At 44.0% G+C, this 18037-nt stretch overlaps 1 long non-coding RNA gene across 1 annotated transcript in view; it reads left to right on the top strand.

Moving 5' to 3' along the window:
* LOC131381332 (uncharacterized) overlaps positions 1-17785 on the top strand; it is a 33218-nt gene extending 15433 nt beyond the window's left edge. The window contains exon 2 of the long non-coding RNA XR_009210012.1: positions 17502-17785. This is a non-coding gene — a long non-coding RNA (uncharacterized LOC131381332). The remainder of the gene's footprint in view (positions 1-17501) is intronic.
* Positions 17786-18037: the final 252 nt, after the last annotated feature.

Raw genomic sequence — 18037 nt, 5'->3', positions numbered from 1 at the left:
TCCCCTAATGCTGAAGGACCATGTACAAGAAGGGCACATTCTTTTTGGGGGAAATTGAGGTTAGAACTCTCTGGTTCAAGCCAGGTCTGAATGATAACACATTTCCTTGGTACAGCAAACACTGGTGCTGAAAACTTGCTCATGCAGAACAGGTGGGAAGAGGGTTGCTATATGCTCCTTTAAGGAAAAAAGAGGGCAAAACACAGGGTGGGTGGTTATGACTTGCTGAAAACCATGAGGTAGATAGGGTTAGGGTTCCCTGAGTATTTTGGTGTCCTTTCCATTGTTCTTTAACTGTTTTCTCCATGAAAGAGCCAGATTCCAATTCAATTGGGGTTAGTCTTTTAATTTTTGGCAATTATTCCTGTATAATTGGTTAGAGAATGGAATGGATGGGGTGAGGGCATTGCTAAGAATTGACTCCAGTGAATATAGACAGAATGAGGACAGGGGATTTCATGAGAATGACAAAGATCAGTCAGTTCAAGAATATATTTTATTGACTTTCCCTGAGCTCAGGCCCCTTTCCCGGGAGCTAGGAAGGCTGAGGGGAGTAGGGGGCAAGAACAATGAAAAATTTGAACGTTAAAACTCCTGCCTTGGGAAGTGTCCAGTGTGTTCTAACAATGACAGCATGCTCTTTAAAAAGCAGTGCACATTGATTCCACAAACATTTCTTGAACGGCTAGGAGAGGCCTGGCTGTGTGCTATCCGACTACCCAAATTTACCAACCCAAGGGCAACTTCATTCTTAATTCAGCATGTTAGGCAGTGATGCTTTTCTAGCTAAAGCCCTTGTCTGTGTGGCCCTTTGCAAACAAATGCCACTTTTGGGACCTGATGAGGAAAAGAGAAAGCAACACATTCATGCCACATAGCTGGACATTCGCGGATGCCTTCCCTGTTTCTGACACTTGGTCATAGCTGTGTTCTAAGTCTGTGGTCACAAAGGTTTCCATGGATATTTTAAAGTGCTTTGTGTGTCGGAAACTGTGAATAAAAAGGTAAGGGGGGAAAGGCTAAGCAGCAAGCTCACCCAAACCCTAAACCTCAGACTCTTGGAAGGAATCAGCTGCATAAAACAGTCCCAAACTGCAAACATGCCGTCAGCCAGGACGACGAAGGAGACGTTTCCAGAGACTGGCGGTTCTGCAGTCTCTGGTGGCCTTGGCTGCACACAAGTCCACAATGAAGAGTGGGGATCCTTTTTAAGTTTCGGAAAGCAAAGCACTTTCTCCCTGCCGCACCCCTTACCTTGCTCCCTTCTGATGGTCCTGGTCTTCTCTCCAGGGTGCTCCTGGCTGACCCCAGGGCTCACACCAGCCTCCCTTTGACAGCGGCCACCTCTCCTGCCAGCTCTTATCTGGGAGAGCAGGAATCCTACCTTTCAGATTCCCCACAGTTTCTGAAAGAAGGTATTGTTATTTTCTCCAAACTGCCCAGGTTAGGAACAAAGGCGGATTCTGGATCTTCCTTAAGCAGGATGGAATGGAATTGGCATTCCTTTAAAATGGCTTGTTATTACAGCTGATTTCTGCTAACAATTACCTGACAATATAGAAAGAGGATCTGACTCCTTTAGGGTGTTGTTGAGTTTTGCCTTTCTCATTTTCTTTTTTGCGGAGCCTTAAAAAAATTCGTGTGTAGCTGGAGTTTAGAGTTAGACAGGTCTAGTATATTTATATCAATGATGTGTAAATCCTACTAGGTAAATTATTATTTTATAAAAATGTGTGTGTGTTTGCTTCCCAGAGAAGAGAAAATGGGATATTTTATTTCCTTTGATAGTCAAGTTGTCTCTTCTTGAGAATAGAATTTTGTAGGAAAAAGGATGAGTTGCTGAATTTTGAAAACGTGTCTATGAAGAGTATGATGAGACGGTTTGTTTCACAAGTGGGCTCTGTATTTTTTATTATTTGATTTGAGCAAATGCTTTGCACAAAACTGATACTCAACAGATACTTGTTGAAAAGAATTGTGCCTGCTTTGCTTGATATGCTGAAGTAGAAGGCAGTCCCTGCTCTATGCTGGAATGGGAGATTGGAGGGTTGAAGACTGTCCTGCAACAAAGACTGGGCAGATGGGTAGGGCATTTGGTTAAACCTAAAACCCAATTTTTGTCAATACGGTATAACCTCCATAGATCTTTCAGGGAGTAATTCTAAATCAGGAGTGCCTTAGACCAAAAATGTGACCTCTGTGTTTCTATAACTATGTTAATGTGACCTGTAAAACAGTTCACTTCTCAACAAGTCAGTTTCCTCATATTTAAAATGAGAAGTTGTCTTGAGTTTCTAAAGATGTTTAGGCTGCATTGTCTTGGGCCTGCTCAGGATTTTGACCTCTGAGATAAAAGCTGGATTTAAAAAGCCAATCCAAGCCAAACACCTGGCATTATTAGCATTGTTATTCCATCAGATCTGTTTGTTTGATATAGAAGCTGGGGATGGAATTGGTGGTGCCTTAAATACCCTAGCTTGGTGCAGAGGTGAGATACTCTGTCCGGGCGCAGTGGCTCATGCCTATAATCCCAGCACTTTGAGAAGCCAAGGCAGGCAGATCATGAGGTCAAGAGATTGAGACCATCCTGGCCAACATGGTGAAACCCCATCTCTACTAAAGTTACAAAAATTAGCTGGGCATGGTGGCGTGCACCTGTAGTCCCAACTACTCGAGAGGCTGAGGCAGGAGAATCACTTGAACCCGGGATGTGGAGGTTGCAGTGAGCCAAGATCATGCCATTGCACTCCAGCCTGGGCCACAGGGTGAGACTCCGTCTCAAAAAAAGAAAAAAAAAAGATTCTCCTTAAATATCCTTGCAACCTGACAGCCTGACATACGTCAGGAGCTCAGTAGACAATCAAAAATTCCCTGAATACCAGAAGATTTGGCTGTTTGGGGTTGAGTGGAAGCTGCCTTGGGAGTTAAGATGGGCTGTAGCTTTTCAGAGGCAATTTATCAGGAGGACTCATGTCCACATCATATTCTTCATAATGTGTGCCTCATACCAAATACATACAATCCCTCCAACCCCCTCCCCCACCTTTTTTTTAGAGACAGAGTCTCACTATGTTGCCCAGGCTGGCCTAATGTTCCTGGGCTCAAGTGATCCTCCTGCCTTAGCTGCCCGAGTAGCTGGGACTACAGGCACACGAGACACCAGCTACCAGAATCTCTTTTTGATGAGGATGGATTTATGGCAGATAGATAGGTTTTTGTTTGTTTCAACCAAAACTAGATGTCACCTTCCCCTTTCACCCTATGTTCCCACCTTCTTCTCTCCCTCTTGCAGTCCCCACACATTGACTTTAATTTTCAACACTTAGCACCTGACTTAGTGATCTAAGATCACTGACTCAGAAAACAGGAAAGGTCAGTCTGCCTAACACCTCACCCAGCGTCCTGGGATTAGCATCCAAAACAAACAGATCAGAGATGGGATGCAGACTCCCAAGAGATGATTCCCACGTGTGAGAAAGCCCAGGAGAAGTGGATGGCGGATGGTGTTTCTCAAGCTCGCTAACGTCACTCGAGTTCATGATCCAAGGCTTCACCCTACTGGGGTTGGGGGGTTGGGTTCTACTGGAAGAGTGAAGCTGGTGGATTAAGAAAAGTGGTGGTAGGGAGAGGGAGGGAAAGGAGTTATTTCTGCTAATCAAAGGAGAAATCAAATAAAATGAATGAAGTCCAAGAAAAATACAACTCTATTGTTTTGGGGGCATAAGAGGCTGGCTTGGAGGCTTCATTGAGTAATTCGAGTCACACCCTTTCTCTGTGGGACTGAAGGAATGTTGGCTGTTTCTCTGGAGCCCAGGTGGGAGGTGGGTAGACAGGTCTATGGAGATGAGAATTTCTTGGAGCTGTAACTCTCTGAACATCCCCACGGCCTTGCAAGCTTGGAGGCTGGGACACAAAGAAGCAGGAATGCCGTGCTGAATCAAGGCCAAGGAGCAGCGGCCATGGGAGGGGACGGCGGGAAGAGAAAAAGGCGGAAGAAACCTAGAAAACAGGGAAGGAAGTGACCCTGTTCTTTTTCTCCTCTTCTGAACAGGGGCTTCTCTGTCCTCAAGAGCCCCTTGGCTCCCTTTCATTAAGCCATAGGGCGGATACCCAGGGAGAGGTGGCGTGTCTGGGTCGGGGGTGTGATGGGAAGCAGGAAGCACCAGTCACTTCACAAGAAGGCTTGACATTGGAGAGGGAGCCAGCAAAAACTGGCAGACCCCCAAGGTGGGGTAGGAAAGTCTGGCCTAGCGTGAAGAACACTTGGCTCCACAGAGTTCTGTGGGTTTGTTAAAAAAAGGGGCAGTCCACAAAGTTGTGCTGCCAGCCCACCTAAAACATCCCTTTCTCTCCTCATCCTTGATTGTTTCTCTGCAATGACACGTCTACCTCTGGTGGTGAACTTCCATAGCCCAAAGGAGGATTAATGTGACCAGATGTCTTGGCAGGCTTGTCTGTCCCAATAGCAAGTCCTTAATTATAATTGTCAAGAATGTATGTGGGCTCCTGGTGGATCCTACTACCTTATCTCATCCTTCTTCGCCTTTCACTCTTTCTTCTCTTTAGATTTCAGCAAGAATCGTATTTGTGTAGATATAGCTCTGGAATTGCCTGTAACTCTCCTTTGGGGAGAGTTTCACTGTTGGATCAGTCAGTATTCTGTTCCTTCTGTAGCTCTTTGTCCCTTTGCTGGACTGGGAATCTTTTTCCCAAACTCTAGCCTCAACACTCCCCAAATTCCAGCTTGTGTTCTTTAACTATTAATGGTGAAGATGCAGCATATACCTCTTCGTTCTTATTCTGGATACACAATTTATCCGACTCATAAAGTGTCCTGTCTTGGTGTATCTGAAACTTCACCCCCATGAGAAAGATGATGACGTTAGGGAGCTTTCCATTTTTTCCCCCCCAAAACATTTGTTCTATAGTTGGATTTGTTTTGGTTCCAAGGTCTCTGGACTTAGTGCTAATGGAAATTATTACTGATCTAATGCACAGTAGCACTCTGGATTCCGAACTCCTGGGTTCTCTCTTTCTTTTGACCAACTTGGTCTGCGACTTTAGAAAAGCTATGCCACGTTCTCTGTGCTTCAGTTCTACCTCTTGCTCAAAGAAAGTTCTTCATCAAAATTCAGTGTCTGCTCGCCCTTTCTTTGTCCTTTTCCAAAGCCAGGATACTTACTGTAAAGATCTTCGACAGGCTTCCTTGTGGGAGAGTTTGTTTAGAGTGAGTTTGGAGGAGCTTAGGATGAAGGAGGGGTTGGAGGCAGTCAAGAGCTTTCTGGGCTGAAAGATGGTAGTCCATTTGCTTTTAAGGAAACCATACCTTACCCTAGAGAAGAGCTAATCATCTATGGGGCACCAGCCCCAGAATCTTTAGGGTTTAGAATTTGTATGGCAACCACTGTGGAAAATATCTTTGAAGTGAACAGAAGAGGGATGAACCAGTCTGGAAATACTTTCACCATGCCAATAGCCATGTTTACAGTAGAGCATATGGACAGAGTTTAGAGTTGATATATTTCCATCACTTAAAAAAAAAAAAGATGATCCATCCAATAAAGGTATACCTTAGTGAGTGCTTGTGTCTGAATTCTGTTTATCTGATATGACGTAGAAGTACCTAATGACAGCACTTCAACATTTCCTATTATCACAACGATACCATGCAGTGTTTGGAATTAAAAATCAGAACTCAAAGCACTGCTTTGCAGAAGAGGCTTTGCCAGCTACACAGAAAATTGCTGTCCAAGTAAAGCCTTGGTTTAGGGGTGCTGCCATTAGTGCTAGGCCACTGATAACAAACTCAGATGCTAAAAGAATGGCGTGTAGAAGGCCAGGACAATGAGAAGCGCTTATTACAGTCTGTGTTCTCAGCTATGATTGTGTGCTGATTGGGTGCCCTCTGCAAAAATGTTGCCACTATTGATAAGAATAATCCTTGAATTCTTTGTTGAAAAGCTACTATGAGTGAAGGCTTTGTGCTAAGTGTGTCATAAACACTCTGCGTGCTTCCTACAGCACCATAGGCAGTAGGCTTGGGTTTCCAGCCTGATTATCTACAATGGGGGATAACACTAGTGCCTCCCTTTGAGGTTACTGTGAGGATGAGAGCCCCTGGGTGTCATGTGGAAGAGTTCCTGGCATCTAATAAGTGCTCACTACAGGATAGTTGGATTGGTTGTCATGCCCACCACCATTTGAAGGCAAGCTCAAGCTGAGAGCAGTAAAGAAACACATCCAGAGTTTAGCTAGGAAGAACCCCGGTCTGTCTGTAACTGAAGCCTGCACTCTTCTCATCTCTGAAAGAAAACCGAGAGAAGCCCTGGATTACAACTTGAGCAGCCATGTGGGGCACTGACATCCCATGCCACATGTTTCCCACAACAGGTATCTTGAAAAATGTTACTTGGAGAAAAGGAGAAGAATTCAAGAGCCATTCACGAGAGAGTAATAGCTTAAAAATAGGTCTCAGGAGTGGTTCAGATTTTCTGGATATTTGAAAAATTTCATAATAAAATGTTGGGAGAAAAAAGTATGGTGTAATGGAAGCAAGAGAAGGCTTATTTAGAAGGCAAGAAGGCCTTTGCCCAGTGTTCCAAAGCTCAGCACTTTCTAGAAGAAAGAAGGAGCAGCAGTGGCCTGAAGCTCTGAGCCCCTGGCCTGGGGAGTGGCCACGGAGAGTTGCTTGGCTTGATTGGGAGGACATCTACCCTAGGTGGAAGATAGGTTCTAAGGAACAAAAAGCCACTTTTCTCAAAGCCTTGCTGATTTACACATTACATAATGTAGAGTTATGTGTCTGCTGTGGGGTTGGCAGGAGCCTGAATGTGATATGTTGATAATACATGGAGTCTTGCATGCAAACTTTGTTTATACACTAGGCCCTCCCTCCGAGTCCAGGGGCGGGTAGCTGGCTGCACAGCCTCCATCAGAGTCTGGAAGAGTCAGTGTTTTATGGCCACTCATGTTTATTTTGCTGTCTATGTTAGCCATTGTGAATTTGGTTAAAGCAAAGCACTGTAAAGAAAATGGAGAAAGCATTCTTTGATATAGAAGCGACTACATTTCCATATGTATCTTCCCTGTCAGATGGCATCCCTGTCCAGAGAGAAGGGGCGACCCAGGGTCAGAAAGGAGACTGGGGACCTGTTTTGAACCTTTAGCTACTTTCCTAAAAATTTTGCTCCAATGTGAGCGTCCATTTAAATATTCAACCAAGTTTTACGTCAAAGTTGGCTGTTGGCTGCTGAGAACGGAGAACTGGCATTCCATCTTTGAAGGGATGGCAGAGTGATGCATTTCACTTTGTCACTTCCAAGCCATCTGATCTGAGTGATCAGAAAAGAGATCAGCCCTTCTCAAGAAGACTTCACCATCTCAGCCAAGAGGGAGCTCAGGCCTCAGGTTGAGGCAGGTTCCCATGAAGCAGCCAAATGTTTGCAAAACAAGCACCGAGATGAGGAGGCTCAGTCTGCAGAGACATCTCAAGGTTGCGACAGTCTTGGAAGATGTTAGTGAGCTGATGGAAGAGCCCTGGGGAGCCAAGGCTGGGAGACAGCTGCCTGGGCAGAGCTGGGGTCCCTTCCAATCGCTGCCTGAAACGCAAGTGTGCTGAGCAAGGAAGGGCTAACTGGCTGGTGTAATTGTCTGGTGTTTATATTTGAAAAGGGATACTACACTTCCAGGATAATTCCCTCCAGCCTCCTCTAGGGCTAAGATTTCCAATTGGTCTAGAGTCCTGAAGAGAAATCAGAGGCTGATTACCTGGCCGACTGGGCTGCAATCACACCTTTCAATACTAATTATCTGCTCCTTGAGTTCAATGACATTGAGCGTCCAGGCTCTGGCTGGGGTGAACCTTGCTCATTGGTTTGCATCACTGGCTTAAGACAATGATTTGAATGGACAAAGTACCCGCACTGTGCCTTGATAAGCAGGAAATGAATGCTTGTTTGCAAATAAGATTGGGAAATGTGATCAGCTTTTTGTTCGGCATCTGTCTTTGGCTAACGAGCCTGATAATACTAATATAGAAATAATATGTTAGGAGACACCAGTGATGGAGCCTTTTTTATAACTACCCCCAACTTTCTGTACCTGAAACCACGGAAGGAGAAAAGGGGATGGCTTCTCCCCCGCCAGCCCCGAAAGTATTCTAGTTTGAATTTTTTGTGTGTGTGTGTGTGGAGGTTTGGAGAAACAGTTCCCAACTTGATACAAGATACCTTTACAGTGTTGCATTGTTGGTATTTGTTCATATATTTGGCTTTTTCTAAATGCCTGCCTCTATTCCCAGCCATCTGTGATTCCCTCCCCCAAGAAAGCCCTCCTTCATTGAGTAGAATATAAATTTTACTCCTACTTGGATGCAACGTAATGGAGGTTTATTAGTCACATAAACAGCTTTGGTGTAGATTCATTCCAGTGACATTTCTTGGTGACGAAAATGTATAATGAGTGTTTGGCAGCTCATGGGGGAGTTAGCTGTGGGCTGGGTGAAGAGAGAGAGAGATTATAAGCCAGTATCTGGCTTGGAACTGCTTGTGTTGATGTCCAGCAAAATGTATTGTTTCTGGTGAAGGGACACTGGGGACAAGGAGTATATCTTCACGGTCTTTAATCTTTCAGGAATGTTACTTTCAAATCTTGACCCCTTGATCATAAATGACAGAAGCCCATTGTCATGGGTTGAATTGTATTCGAAAAGATGTTGAAGACCTAACCTCCAGGACCTCATAATGGGACCTTACTTGGAAACAGGGTAATTGCAGATATAATTAGTTAAGATGAGGTCTACTCATCTTTGGCTATAGCTCAATTACCCCAGCCAGTAGGGTGGGCTCCTAGTCTAATATGACTCGTATCCTTATAAAAAGGGAGAATTTAGATACAGCCACTTACAGAGGGAAGATGCTGTGATGAGATAGAAGAAACCCTATGAGAAGGTGGGAAATTGAAAGGAAGCATCTATAAGCCAAGGAATGCCTGAGGCTCCCAGAAGCCAGGAGAGAGGCATGGAGCAGATCCTTTGGAGGGAACACGGCCCTGCTGATACCTTGATTTTAGACTTCTAGCCTTCAGGACTCTGAGAAAATACATTTCTGTTATTTTAACCCCCTCCCCACCTACCCCCACCCAGTTTGTGGTCCCTTGTTATTGCAACTTCGGAAACTAATATATCCAGCTTCCACAGACCCAGATAGTTTGGAAAGGAAGAGCAGTATCAGCTTACCCAACCCAAACAACATTCATGTTCTTTTGTTTGCCATCTTGGACAGTGGGAAGTTCTTAGGATCCTTGGTTTGGTTACCACTGGAGTCTCAGCAGTCCCAGGCCTATCTTGGAGGTGGTGAAATGTCAGGGGACTAAACCAACTGCAAGCACACCCCTGGCCACATTACTAAAAGGGGTCAGGATATAATTGAGACAGCTTTTTGGTATGATGGACTTGCACTTTGAATTCCTATTTCATCCTCTTAGCTTCTCTTCCTTCACCCTGGAAGGGCAGGAAAGAGAAAATGGCATAGGTACCGGAGCTTAATTTATAGGCGAACATGGTCAAAGCCAGAGGCAGTTTTAATGGATTTTCTTACCACGTCATCCAGTCTCAGGGCGTTTTGTGATAGACTGGATTGTTCCCTTTAGTATGCCTCCCATACAACTTCCCCCAATATAGCTGGAACCTGGAAAGAATGGAGACCCTCTGGGCTGAAAATAGTGCACTTCACCTTTATCTCTTTGACACTATTCTGAGGATCATTAAGTCCACTAGGTCCTGATGTGATTGTCTATTTGGCTTCTGTCCTTGATGAGAAAGAAAACCAGGGAGGAGTTTCCTTTGCTCCAGCCTCTCCCCTTTGCCGTGGTCATGTATGACGCCATTGAACCATAGAGCTATAAGGACCCTCAGCGATCAATATTAAAACTTCCTTATTTTTATTGAAAATGCTGAGATCCAAAGAGGGAATAGAACTTGCTCAAATGCTCTTGCCTTGGTGGTACTGGGCTGCATGCCCAAGTGTTCTGAACCTTGCTCTTCATTTCTAACCATGGCCCCACTTCTTCCTCTTTAGAAGTTTTTGGGTTTGTTTCCTGATTTGACAATTCCTCAGTGCTCTATTGATAAGGTTTGGCTGTGTCTCCACCCAAATCTCATCTTAAATTGTAGCTCCCATAATTCCCACGTGTTGTGGGAGGGACCTGGTGGGAGTCACTGAATCATGGGTGCAGTTCCCCTATACTGTTCTCATGGTAGTGAATAAGTCTCACGAGATCTGATGGTTTTATAAGGAGTTCCCTCTTTCACTTGGCTTTTATTCTCTCTTGGCTGCCACTATGTAAGACGTGCCTTTCACCTTCCACCATGATTGTGAGGCTTCCCCAGACACATGGAACTGTGAGTCCATTAAACCTTTTCTTTATAAATTACCCAGTCTCTAGTATCTTTATCAGCAGCATGAAAATGAACTTCCCATTTGTCTTCCCCAAAATCCCATTTTTCTGCCACCAGACCACTTAGAGTTGCTTTCCCTGTCTCCATGCAGCCTGTCCACTCCCCTTGGGCTACTTTTATCAGTAAGTAAAGAAGAATTGGTATTTTTTGAGCACCTACTGTTTGCCATGCACAATGCTGAAATGCTTTCCCAAACGTTAGCAGAAGAGGAGAGTGTGCCTCACAGAGGTCAAAGTCATGCCCAAGGTCATGTGGCTATTAAAAACTAGAGCTGGAATCCAAATGTCTCTGGGAAGGCTCTTTCTCCAGCTCGAGAAAGGGGACCACACCCATGGTACCATGCTTGGATGTAGCAAAGGGAGGGTAAAAATGGCACCTCTGTGCTGTTCTTCCAGTCTCTGACACATTCTTCCAGCTCAGCTCTTTCCACACTAACAAAAGCATTTTAATTCAAAAGGAGCGCTGCCTGCTATCTATAAAAGAGGTGGTTTATATATATTTTTTCCTGCTCTGCACTTTTCTAGCATAAACAGAACACCCTCTGGTGGTAGCAAACACAGACTCCCCCATCTCACACTTAAAGGCCCAGCATCAGAGTCAAAGCAAATCAACACATATTTGGTGGGCACCCACGATGCCCAAAGTGAAAGGAGTGATGTGTAAGCTCCTTTATTTGAATTGGTTACAAGCCTCGAGGGGGATGACTCAGGTGCTGCTCAGCAAGTCAACAGGCCAAAAATAAGGGTGTTCTATGAGGAAACCGGCCGCCAGCCACTCTCCGTCCACCTTTGAGCGTTTCTTGTCACGTCTCTGCACTCCTAGCCTAGTTTTGTTGCTACAGCCACTGCCACATCCTGCTCACTCGTTTTGGTTCCCTGGCTGAGATGTTGCCCCACCTCCTTCTAAAATGGCCTGGATGATGTAGTGGAAAGACTGGGAGCCCTGGCTCCTGATGTCCTGACCCTCTTCTCCTGCAGGAACTGGGTGAGGGGGTGGGGAACACTGGGCTTCATTTTCTGCATTTGTAAATAAGTGGGCTATATTTAATAATAAAAAGAATCCTTCTTCCAGTTCTAAAATGTTATAATTTTTTGGTGCCAATCTCTGTTCAATCACTCTCTTCAAGACCTTGGCCAAAACTCTTTCTTTTAATTTTTTCCTAACTAACTGCAACTCACTCTGACCTTCAAAGCACTTAACCGAATCATTATTGTAGACTATTTTATGCTTTTTAAATAGGTCTCTGGAATGGTTTAGAAATTTTGTATTTTGTTTTCTGAGCAAGTTTTTCAGCTCTTGAGTGTAGAATCACATTTGTTTGTAATCTAAGGCCCTCAGAAATCTGTATTGTACGATAGAACTTAATTGTGAATTCCTATGTATTAACTTGTCACTGACAGTATTTTTTTCATCCAGTCTGCTGTTAAATTCTTAGGTGGTTTGGATGTTTTTAAGTCAACACATTCATGCAGGTAGGGAAGATTCTCAAGCAGAAATGGGGGCAAATGCCCAGTTGTTATAGTATACTGGCCCCGTATTATAGAACACACAATAAAGAGTTTGCATTTTTGCAATGTCTGTTCTGGTAATAAGACCATTAGTGTTCTTGGCCTTTTTGGCTATGCCTCTTTCTGCCACTGCCATTTATTGTTCATCTTACCTCAGCTGGAGATAAAATTGCCCACAGGGTCAGGGATTCTGGGTTCTAGTGGCTGTTATTGATCTCTCCCTTGAACTAATTAAGCCTGCACAAAGTAAAGGCATTTATTTATTAATTAAACAGATTTTGATTGAGCTCCTGTCAAATTCTAGGCACAAATTCTGCCACAGCAGAGAGCAGCCCTCAAGGAGCTTAAAATTTGGACAGGAAGATAGAGCAAATAAAAAGTATTAGAAATTGTGATAAATATTCAAAGAAATCAAACTATATAGAGAACAATTATTGGGGTGGGGTGGGATGGGGGCTCTCTCCTCCATCAGGGGTAGCTAGGAAAAGGCTTCTGGAGAAGATGGCGTTTAAGCTGGAACCTGGAGGATGAGGGGCATCATTCACAAGGAGAGAGTGAGAGGAGAAGGGATGGGGGAGGGCATCCTAGGCAGAGAAAAGAGCACATTCAAAGGTCCTGAGGTAGAGAAGACTGGTATGTTGGAGGAGCCAAAAAGAATGCTGACAAGGCTAGCATGCCCTGGCACCCACTCTCCAGGCCTGGGATAGGCATGTTATAAGCTTATAACATGTTATAAGCTTATAGGCATGTTATAAGCTTGATATATTGCGAGAATATCCAATTCTCGCAATAACCCTAAGAGGTAGGCATAACTTTACCTGGGTTTCAGATGTGGATCTTGTTTCAGTTTTTCAAGCCCCACCCCTAGAATGTGGAGAATCTGGGTTTGTGCTCCTTCCCACCCGCCATGCTTCAAGGCTTTCAGTTGGCTTGGGTGTGTGTCTCGGTAAGGAAGTCAGAATGGATCACCTGTCAGAACTGGGGAGGCTGGGGCTTGGCTGGCAGGATGTGGAGTGTGTGTATTTTCTGTTTATTCTTGAAGTTTCCTTCCCTGCAAATACATGCCTAGTTGCCATGTGCCTTTCAGAAGGAAGCCAACGCCAGCACTCCATCGCTCATGAGCAGTCCTGCAAAAACAAATCCATATCCTTAATGCAACCCTAGGTGCCAGCAAGTCAGGCCTGCACTGGCCAGGCAGCCTGGAGCTTAGGAACAATCTGGTCCTCAGGAAGGGAGGGAAGAAAAACAATTTCAAATTCCAGGCACCTAGGGCCTCTTACAGACGGCCATTGTTGGGAGAAGGGAAAACTAAACTGTGTAAAGGAGCTGGTGGCGCCTCTGGGAAGGGTAGAGGATATTGAGGTTAGGGGCTGCTGCTCAGGGTGTGTGCACAGTGGGCATGGGATGGGGTAATCTGAAGAAAGAGCTGAACAGTTCACTTGTGTGAGCTTGGGCAGCTTGCCTTTAACTGCCTCAGTTTCCTCATTTTAAAATGATGAGAAGAGTAATATTTGCTCCGGTTCCCTCAAGTTGGGCATACAAATGTGAATAGGCTTAGAAAAGGGCGACAGACTCTTTAGATGTCAGGGATTGCAGAAGAGGGCTGCCTCTCTCTTTAATTATTCTGTTGATTAGGACCTCTGGCATGTCTTAGTAAGTTTCCCCCTCCTGGGAATAACCACCTGAGAAGAGCCCTGTAGTTTCCTGTTGCCCAAGGTGAAGGTGGTGGTTGGATGCTCGTCAGGAGTGATCAAGGTTAGGTTAACCCCCAAAAGGCTTTGGTAGCTGCAGAATGGAATCAGCATATCAAGTTTTAAAGCACCAGGAGCCACCAGAGAAAGATGCAGCAGGGCTGTTGATACATATTGATGATGATGAGGACAACAATGAAGATGGTAACAGTGATCATTCATTGAGTTGACTGAGTACACTGCATGCCTGGTAAGTAGCACAGGGCACTTCATTCTTATCATCTCATTTGATCCTCACAAGAAGTCCATCAGGCAGGTGCTAGGATGATTTCCACTTTGCAGATGAGAAGGTTGAGGCACAAAGGGGTTGATAATTTGCATAACATCATGCTGCTAGTAAGTGACAGTGCTGACACTCAAAGCCACATATATCTGACTCCAAAAATAATAATCTGCTAATATTATACATGGATTTTTTTAAAGAAATGAACTTTAAAATTTGCATCGTTAATGTCTGTCTTCCTAGAAGACTTGTATAATATAAGCATATATGAACTATATTTAACATTTATTGGTGAAAAATTATTTACCATATGAGGTTGCTTGATTTGTTGTTTTATACATTTTTGGTCTCTGGAGCTTCAGAGAAAGAAAATATTAATATAATGCAAAAACTGTCAGCTGACGGCTGCTACTGTTTGTTTTCTGTCATATGCTTTTTAGTCCAGGAACAGTTAGCCAGAGAATGGATGGGTCGGGAAAATATGTTCCAGGTAGAGGGAACAGCATGTGCAAAATCCAGGTATAAGAGAAAATGTGGTGGGTTCTGGGAATGGCAGGTCAGTAAGATAATCGGAAAACTGAAGGCCAGTGCAGGTATGGGATGGAGTGAGAGATAAACCTGGGGAAATAGGTTGGAGTCAGACCAGAAAAAGCCTTCTCTGCGATGTTAAAGACTTTGCAATTCATCCAAAACCAGTGAAAACCATGAAGCTGATGACAGACATGATCCAATGTGCATTTTAGAATGAGAATGCTGGGTGGAATGCACCACTTCTCTTGCTACAGGCCTAGAACCACGTATTTCCCCATTCAAATGGCAAGAGCAGTTGAATGTTTTTATGTCCTAGCTCAGTACTCCAGAAGGCTCCTTGAAAGCACATGGCATTTTCTTCTTTGGTGTCAGGGAGTCCAGCCAACCACAGCTGTTGCTGCAGCCTGGCCCTAACCTCAGAAGACTGCATGCTTTCCCCACTTTCAATCCAGAGGTATGTTTCTTGCATTTATTTTTCTCTATGAGATACTAAAAAGACAGGTGCTGAGTTTTGGGGCTTTCTGCTCACTGTTAGCCCTTATGCTGTGTTGTGCTGAATGCTCAGCTGAAGCTACCTGGAAGTGGGTATGTGCTATGAGTTCCTGAGCGACCATTTACCGTAGCTATAAGTCATTCTGCACGCCAGGAAGGAGCAGGTTGATAAAGAGTGTTATTTCTTTACTTAATAACAAAATAGAAATGTTGTTTGTATCCTACTAGCACTAGAATCCCTAAATGTTGTCTTCACCCACCACAATGGCAGGCTAGACAGTGACAGGTGAATAGAGATTAAAAAAAATCTGCTGGCCTCTCTCCTTGACATTCCTCTTCCCTGAAAAAGACACCAACATCTCTTTGCTCAGTCTTCTCTAGAAGCTGCAGATCAATGTGGAAAGGCAGGAAGAGAGGAGTGTAGTCCCGGACTTGTTTTAACCTTGGGAGTTCTTGTTGCTTTTTCTGATTCAATTGTCCAATTCATTCAGTCCACTAAATACATATTTCATGGGGCTTAGTTGCTAGGGTCAACCAGTCGGGATAGAAGATCACAGGTAATGACTGCCAGGAAGCAGAGCCAAGAAATTCCTTCCTTGCTGCTTCATAGGTGACAGGTCTTCAGAAGGTGAAGGATTGTTGTTTGCAGGGTGGACTTCAGTGACCTGCATGGAGCTTGGGAAACTTCACAGTTCCACTTCGAACTCCCCTGTAAGAAGTCAGAGCAAACATTGGAGGTCAATGACTAAATCATGGCTTCAGCTCTTTCCATGGGAGTCAAATTCCACTCCCAGCTGTTTAACCAGGACATCTGGAACCTGGATGTCAACATTTTGACCTCCATTTTTGAAAGGCAGTCTATCAGTTGATTACCTACTACCACCTTTTGGCCAAAGAGAGAAAGAGAAGAAATAAAGATGGCCAAATGTGTTGTGTAGCCTTTGACTTAGTTAAATGGTTGAGCAGCCAAAATGGCATTATTTGAAAGTTCGTCACTAAAATATTGATTATAGTAACAAACTATAGATCCGAGCTTCTGTTTTCTTACAAGCACAGTGGAGAAATAATTTAAAATGTGGAGGCACCATGAATATCACCGTGGATATTTTCATTAACTCTGTAAAAATCAGTAATCTATGCCGGAAGAACATGATGACAGACAGACACATTTGTTCTTGGCATTTTAGCCTTTTTTTTTTTTTTTAAACAGGGTTTCACTCTGTGGAGTGCAGTGGTGCAATCATAACTCACTGCTGCCTCAACCTCTCAGGCTCAAGTGATCCTCCCACCTCAACCTCCCAAGTAGCTGGGACCACAGGCACTCACCACCACACCTGGCTAATTTCTGTATTTTTTTTTGGAGAGACAGGGTCTTAGCAGGCTGCTCAGACTGGTCCTGGGCTCAAGCAGTCCTCCTGCCTCAGCCTCCCAAAGTGCTGGGATTACAGGACTGAGCCACTATGCCTGGTCCCCACCTTTTTTTTTTTTTCATTTTCTCTTTTTAGTTTGATAGTTGTATTATTACCAAAATTTATTAGTACATTTGGAGATTATGGATAAGTATGAAACCTTATGTCAGGCTCTGCAAAGAGGACCTCAACTCGGTTTACTTTCTGTAATGGGGATTTATTGCAAGATTGGTGTGTGTTGAGGGGGAGAAAGGGATGCTATCTCTCCGGATTCTGGTAGCCAGGACTGTGAGGCATAGCAACCTTCATAGAGAACTGGGCTTTAGAGACCAATCTTGTCTTGGTTTGCTTAATATTCATATTTCCTGAAAGAGAGGAAATTTGGCTTATCTGCCACCATTCTACATGGATAACCTTAGTGGGCAGAATTTAGGATAGCATATCCCAGAAATAGTTAGCCTTCTTTGTATCTGGTTCTGTGACTTCTCAGCCATTCCCTAAGGCAGTCAGATGTGTGGTTAGAGAGAGCAGGGTTGATTTATCCACACGACATGGGAGGAACTACATCATGATTGATATGGTTTGGCTGTGTCCCCACCCAAATCTCATCTTGAATTCCCATGTGTTGTGGGAGGGACCCAGTGGGAGGTAATTGAACCATGGGGGCAGGTCTTTCCCATGCTGTTCTCATGGTAGTGACTAAGTCTCACAAGATCTGATGGTTATTATAAGGAGAGTTTTCCTGCACAATATCTCTCTCTTTGCCTGCTGTCATCCATGTAAGATGTGACTTGCTCCTCCTTGCCTTCTGTCATGATTGTGAGGCTTCCCCAGCCATGTGGAACTGTAAGTCCAATTAAAGCTTTTTCTTTTGTAGATTGCCCAGTCTCAGGTATGTCTTTATCAGCAGCATGAAAAGAGACTAAAACAATGATATATAGGAATAAACCATATTAGTCATTTTCCTTATATTGTGTTTGGACAAGTTGGGCATCTGATGATTTTGAGGTTTTTCCTGTAGCCTCTTCTTCATACTACTTTCATCTTGTACAAAGTCTTGGAGTATAATTTTATTATTATGACATTTATGAATGCACTCTTTTTTCTAATGATAAAGTTTTGTCTTTATAGGTTCATCTCAAAGATCTCTCTTTGCATAATGTGTGTGTGGACCTGCCTACAGATATATCGGGTGGAAGCCCTAGGAGCCTCAAGCAAGTCTGAATATTGGCCCTGAGAACCACTGTTCTCATTATCAGCAAGGATTTTATCCGGAGACCTCTAGGAATACATTCACTAAAATGCGACTGTGGTCCTGCGGTTGTGTGAACTCTGGCTCTTCTCGTGAATTACATTTCACTGGAGTCAGGTGTTTTCTGTAAACATCGTTAAACCACGAGACCAACTGCATTGAACATTTTTTGCACTACATTGTTTTATTTCTTGCTCGTTTTTTCCTTGCAGAGCTGGGGCTGGGGTGAGGTGTGTGGTGTACCTAGCCCTCAAAATGTAAGGATTCTCAGAGTCACACAGGTGCATGGTCAGCACCTGAGAGTGAGCCACCCTTTACCATTTTGCCTTCTAGGTGCTTCACTTGCCTTGCCCAAGCACTAGCCCTAGATTAAATAATATGTTTCCATTAGTTTTTCAAAATTATAATATTAACA

This window comes from Hylobates moloch, unplaced genomic scaffold (assembly GCF_009828535.3).
Source record: "Hylobates moloch isolate HMO894 unplaced genomic scaffold, HMol_V3 SCAFFOLD_15, whole genome shotgun sequence".
NCBI classification, from domain to species: Eukaryota; Metazoa; Chordata; class Mammalia; order Primates; family Hylobatidae; genus Hylobates; species Hylobates moloch.
Note: the sequence above shows the minus strand (reverse complement) of the source record. Positions and strands in the feature narration are given on the sequence as shown.